The sequence below is a fragment of the Anomaloglossus baeobatrachus genome, unplaced genomic scaffold, assembly GCF_048569485.1.
Source record: "Anomaloglossus baeobatrachus isolate aAnoBae1 unplaced genomic scaffold, aAnoBae1.hap1 Scaffold_105, whole genome shotgun sequence".
Classification (NCBI taxonomy): Eukaryota; Metazoa; Chordata; class Amphibia; order Anura; family Aromobatidae; genus Anomaloglossus; species Anomaloglossus baeobatrachus.
The window spans coordinates 102,310-108,394 of NW_027441875.1; positions in this window are offsets into that span (position 1 = coordinate 102,310).

Genomic DNA, 6,085 nt, shown 5'->3' on the forward strand with positions numbered 1-6,085 from the left:
GCAGCTGAGGTGTGTATTATGGGATTCTGCAGCAGCTGAGGTGTGTATTATGGGGATCTGCAGAAGCTGAGGTGTGTATTATGGGGTTCTGCAGCCGCTGAGATGTGTATTATGAGGTTCTGCAGCAGCTGAGGTGTGTATTATGGGGTTCTGCAGCAACTGAGGTGTGTATTATGGGGTTCTGCAGCAGCTGAGGTGTGTATTATGGGGATTTGCAGCAGCTGAGGTGTGTATTATGGGGTTCTGCAGCAGCTGAGGTGTGTATAATGGGGATCTGCAGCAGCTGAGATGTGTATTATGGGGTTCTGCAGCAGCTGAGGTGTGTATTATGGGGTTCTGCAGCAGCTGAGATGTGTATTATGAGGTTCTGCAGCAGCTGAGATGTGTATTATGGGGATCTGCAGAAGCTGAGGTGTGTATTATGGGGTTCTGCAGCAGCTGAGGTGTGTATTATGGGGTTCTGCTGCAGCTGAGGTGTGTATTATGTGGTTCTGCAGCAGCTGAGGTGTGTATTATGAGGAACTGCAGCAGCTGAGATGTGTATTATGGGGATCTGCAGCAGCTGAGGTGTGTATTATGGGGTTCTGCAGCAGCTGAGGTGTGTATTATGGGGTTCTGCAGCAGCTGAGATGTGTATTATGGGGATCTGCAGCAGCTGAGGTGTGTATTATGGGGTTCTGCAGCAGCTGAGGTGTGTATTATGAGGATCTGCAGCAGCTGAGATGTGTATTATGGGGATCTGCAGCAGCTGAGGTGTGTATTATGGGGTTCTGCAGCAGCTGAGATGTGTATTATGGGGATCTGCAGCAGCTGTGGTGTGTATTATGGGGTTCTGCAGCAGCTGAGGTGTGTATTATGAGGTTCTGCAGCAGCTGAGATGTGTATTATGGGGATCTGCAGCAGCTGAGGTGTGTATTATGGGGTTCTGCAGCAGCTGAGGTGTGTATTATGGGGTTCTGCAGCAGCTGAGGTGTGTATTATGGGGTTCTGCAGCAGCTGAGATGTGTATTATGAGGATCTGCAGCAGCTGAGCTGTGTATTATGGGATTCTGCAGCAGCTGAGATGTGTATTATGGGGTTCTGCAGCAGCTGAGGTGTGTATTATGTGGTTCTGCAGCAGCTGAGATGTTTATTATGGGGTTCTGCAGTAGCTGAGATGTGTATTATGGGGTTCTGCAGCAGCTGAGCTGTGTATTATGGGGTTCTGCAGCAGCTGAGGTGTGTATTATGGGGTTCTGCAGCAGCTGAGGTGTGTATTATGTGGTTCTGCAGCAGCTGAGATGTTTATTATGGGGTTCTGCAGTAGCTGAGATGTGTATTATGGGGTTCTGCAGCAGCTGAGCTGTGTATTATGGGGTTCTGCAGCAGCTGAGGTGTGTATTATGGGGTTCTGCAGCAGCTGAGGTGTGTATTATGGGGTTCTGCAGCAGCTGAGCTGTGTATTATGGGGATCTGCAGCAGCTGAGATGTGTATTATGAGGATCTGCAGCAGCTGAGGTGTGTATTATGGGGTTCTGCAGCAGCTGAGATGTGTATTATGGGGTTCTGCAGCAGCTGAGGTGTGTATTATGGGGTTCTGCAGCAGCTGAGGTGTGTATTATGGGGTTCTGCAGCAGCTGAGGTGTGTATTATGGGGTTCTGCAGCAGCTGAGATGTGTATTATGGGGTTCTGCAGCAGCTGAGGTGTGTATTATGGGGTTCTGCAGCAGCTGAGGTGTGTATTATGTGGTTCTGCAGCAGCTGAGATGTGTATTATGGGGTTCTGCAGCAGCTGAGGTGTGTATTATGAGGTTCTGCAGCAGCTGAGATGTGTATTATGGGGTTCTGCAGCAGCTGAGGTGTGTATTATGGGATTCTGCAGCAGCTGAGGTGTGTATTATGGGGTTCTGCAGCAGCTGAGGTGTGTATTATGTGGTTCTGCAGCAGCTGAGATGTTTATTATGGGGTTCTGCAGTAGCTGAGATGTGTATTATGGGGTTCTGCAGCAGCTGAGCTGTGTATTATGGGGTTCTGCAGCAGCTGAGGTGTGTATTATGGGGTTCTGCAGCAGCTGAGGTGTGTATTATGGGGTTCTGCAGCAGCTGAGCTGTGTATTATGGGGATCTGCAGCAGCTGAGATGTGTATTATGAGGATCTGCAGCAGCTGAGGTGTGTATTATGGGGTTCTGCAGCAGCTGAGATGTGTATTATGGGGTTCTGCAGCAGCTGAGGTGTGTATTATGGGGTTCTGCAGCAGCTGAGGTGTGTATTATGGGGTTCTGCAGCAGCTGAGGTGTGTATTATGGGGTTCTGCAGCAGCTGAGATGTGTATTATGGGGTTCTGCAGCAGCTGAGGTGTGTATTATGGGGTTCTGCAGCAGCTGAGGTGTGTATTATGTGGTTCTGCAGCAGCTGAGATGTGTATTATGGGGTTCTGCAGCAGCTGAGGTGTGTATTATGAGGTTCTGCAGCAGCTGAGATGTGTATTATGGGGTTCTGCAGCAGCTGAGGTGTGTATTATGGGGATCTGCAGCAGCTGAGATGTGTATTATGAGGATCTGCAGCAGCTGAGGTGTGTATTATGGGGTTCTGCAGCAGCTGAGATGTGTATTATGGGGTTCTGCAGCAGCTGAGGTGTGTATTATGGGGTTCTGCAGCAGCTGAGGTGTGTATTATGGGGTTCTGCAGCAGCTGAGGTGTGTATTATGGGGATCTGCAGCAGCTGAGGTGTGTATTATGGGGTTCTGCAGCAGCTGAGGTGTGTATTATGGGGTTCTGCAGCAGCTGAGGTGTGTATTATGGGGTTCTGCAGCAGCTGAGCTGTGTATTATGGGGTTCTGCAGCAGCTGAGGTGTGTATTATGAGGTTCTGCAGCAGCTGAGGTGTGTATTATGGGGTTCTGCAGCAGCTGAGGTGTGTATTATGGGGATCTGTAGCAGCTGAGGTGTGTATTATGGGGTTCTGCAGCAGCTGAGGTGTGTATTATGGGGTTCTGCAGCAGCTGAGGTGTGTATTATGGGGTTCTGCAGCAGCTGAGCTGTGTATTATGGGGTTCTGCAGCAGCTGAGGTGTGTATTATGAGGTTCTGCAGCAGCTGAGGTGCGTATTATGGGGTTCTGCAGCCGCTGAGGTGTGTATTATGGGGTTCTGCAGCAGCTGAGGTGTGTATTATGGGGTTCTGCAGCAGCTGAGGTGTGTATTATGGGGTTCTGCAGCAGTTGAGATGTGTATTATGGGGTTCTGCAGCAGCTGAGGTGTGTATAATGGGGTTCTGCAGCAGCTGAGGTGTATATTATGGGGTTCTGCAGCAGCTGAGGTGTATATTATGGGGTTCTGCAGCAGCTGAGGTGTGTATTATGGGGTTCTGCAGCAGCTGAGGTGTGTATTATGTGGTTCTGCAGCAGCTGAGGTGTGTATTATGGGGTTCTGCAGCAGCTGAAATGTGTATTATGGGGTTCTGCAGCAGCTGAGGTGTGTATTATGTGGTTCTGCAGCAGCTGAGATGTGTATTATGGGATTCTGCAGCAGCTGAAATGTGTATTATGGGGTTCTGCAGCAGCTGAGGTGTGTATTATGTGGTTCTGCAGCAGCTGAGGTGTATATTATGGGGTTCTGCAGCAGCTGAAATGTGTATTATGAGGTTCTGCAGCAGCTGAGGTGTATATTATGGGGTTCTGCAGCAGCTGAGGTGTGTATTATGAGGTTCTGCAGCAGCTGAGGTGTATATTATGGGGTTCTGCAGCAGCTGAGATGTGTATTATGGGGTTCTGCAGCAGCTGAGATGTGTATTATGAGGTTCTGCAGCAGCTGAGATGTGTATTATGAGGTTCTGCAGCAGCTGAGGTGTGTATTATGAGGTTCTGCAGCAGCTGAGGTGTGTATTATGGGGTTCTGCAGCAGCTGAGGTGTGTATTATGGGATTCTGCAGCAGCTGAGGTGTGTATTATGGGGTTCTGCAGCAGCTGAGGTGTGTATTATGGGGTTCTGCAGCAGCTGAGATGTGTATTATGGGGTTCTGCAGCAGCTGAGATGTGTATTATGGGGTTCTGCAGCAGCTGAGATGTGTATTATGGGGTTCTGCAGCTGCTGAGGTGTGTATTATGGGGTTCTGCAGCAGCTGAGGTGTATATTATGGGGTTCTGCAGCAGCTGAGGTGTGTATTATGGGGTTCTACAGCAGCTGAGATGTGTATTATGAGGATCTGCAGCAGCTGAGGTGTGTATTATGGGGTTCTGCAGCAGCTGAGGTGTGTATTATGGGGTTCTGCAGCAGCTGAGGTGTGTATTATGGAGTTCTGCAGCAGCTGAGATGTGTATTATGGGGTTCTGCAGCAGCTGAGGTGTGTATTATGGGGATCTGCAGCAGCTGAGATGTGTATTATGGGGTTCTGCAGCAGCTGAGATGTGTATTATGGGGTTCTGCAGCAGCTGAGATGTGTATTATGGGGTTCTGCAGCAGCTGAGGTGTTTATTATGGGGTTCTGCAGCAGCTGAGGTGTGTATTATGAGGTTCTGCAGCAGCTGAGATGTGTATTATGGGGTTCTGCAGCAGCTGAGGTGTGTATTATGGGGTTCTGCAGCAGCTGAGGTGTGTATTATGGAGTTCTGCAGCAGCTGAGATGTGTATTATGGGGTTCTGCAGCAGCTGAGATGTGTATTATGGGGTTCTGCAGCAGCTGAGGTGTGTATTATGAGGTTCTGCAGCAGCTGAGGAGTGTATTATGGGATTTTGCAGCAGCTGAGGTGTGTATTATGGGGTTCTGCAGCAGCTGAGGTGTGTATTATGTGATCTGCAGCAGCTGAGGTGTGTATTATGGGGTTCTGCAGCAGCTGAGGTGTGTATTATGGGGTTCTGCAGCAGCTGAGATGTGTATTATGGGGATCTGCAGCAGCTGAGGTGTGTATTATGGGGTTCTGCAGCAGCTGAGGTGTGTATTATGGGGTTCTGCAGCAGCTGAGGTGTGTATTATGGGGTTCTGCAGCAGCTGAGATGTGTATTATGGGGTTCTGCAGCAGCTGAGGTGTAGATTATGGGGTTCTGCAGCAGCTGAGATGTGTATTATGGGGTTCTGCAGCAGCTGAGATGTGTATTATGAGGTTCTGCAGCCGCTGAGATGTGTATTATGGGGTTCTGCAGCAGCTGAGGTGTGTATTATGGGGTTCTGCAGCAGCTGAGATGTGTATTATGGGGTTCTGCAGCCGCTGAGATGTGTATTATGAGGATCTGCAGCAGCTGAGGTGTGTATTATGAGGTTCTGCAGCAGCTGAGATGTGTATTATGGGGTTCTGCAGCAGCTGAGGTGTGTATTATGGGGTTCTGCAGCAGCTGAGGTGTGTATTATGGGGTTCTGCAGCAGCTGAGATGTGTATTATGAGGTTCTGCAGCCGCTGAGATGTGTATTATGGGGTTCTGCAGCAGCTGAGGTGTGTATTATGGGGTTCTGCAGCAGCTGAGATGTGTATTATGGGGTTCTGCAGCCGCTGAGATGTGTAGTATGGGGTTCTGCAGCAGCTGAGGTGTGTATTATGGGGTTCTGCAGCAGCTGAGGTGTGTATTATGGGGTTCTTCAGCAGCTGAGGTGTGTATTATGGGGTTCTGCAGCAGCTGAGGTGTGTATTATGGGGTTCTGCAGCAGCTGAGATGTGTATTATGGGGTTCTGCAGCAGCTGTGGTGTGTATTATGGGGTTCTGCAGCAGCTGAGGTGTGTATTATGGGGTTCTGCAGCAGCTGAGGTGTGTATTATGGGGTTCTGCAGCAGCTGAGGTGTGTATTATGGGGTTCTGCAGCAGCTGAGGTGTGTATTATGGGGTTCTGCAGCAGCTGAGGTGTATATTATGGGATTCTGCAGCAGCTGAGATGTGTATTATGGGGTTCTGCAGCAGCTGAGATGTGTATTATGGGGTTCTGCAGCAGCTGAGATGTGTATTATGGGGTTCTGCAGCAGCTGAGATGTGTATTATGGGGTTCTGCAGCAGCTGAGGTGTGTATTATGGGGTTCTGCAGCAGCTGAGATGTGTATTATGAGGATCTGCAGCAGCTGAGATGTATTATGGGGTTCTGCAGCAGCTGAGGTGTGTATTATGGGGTTCTGCAGCAGCTGAGGTG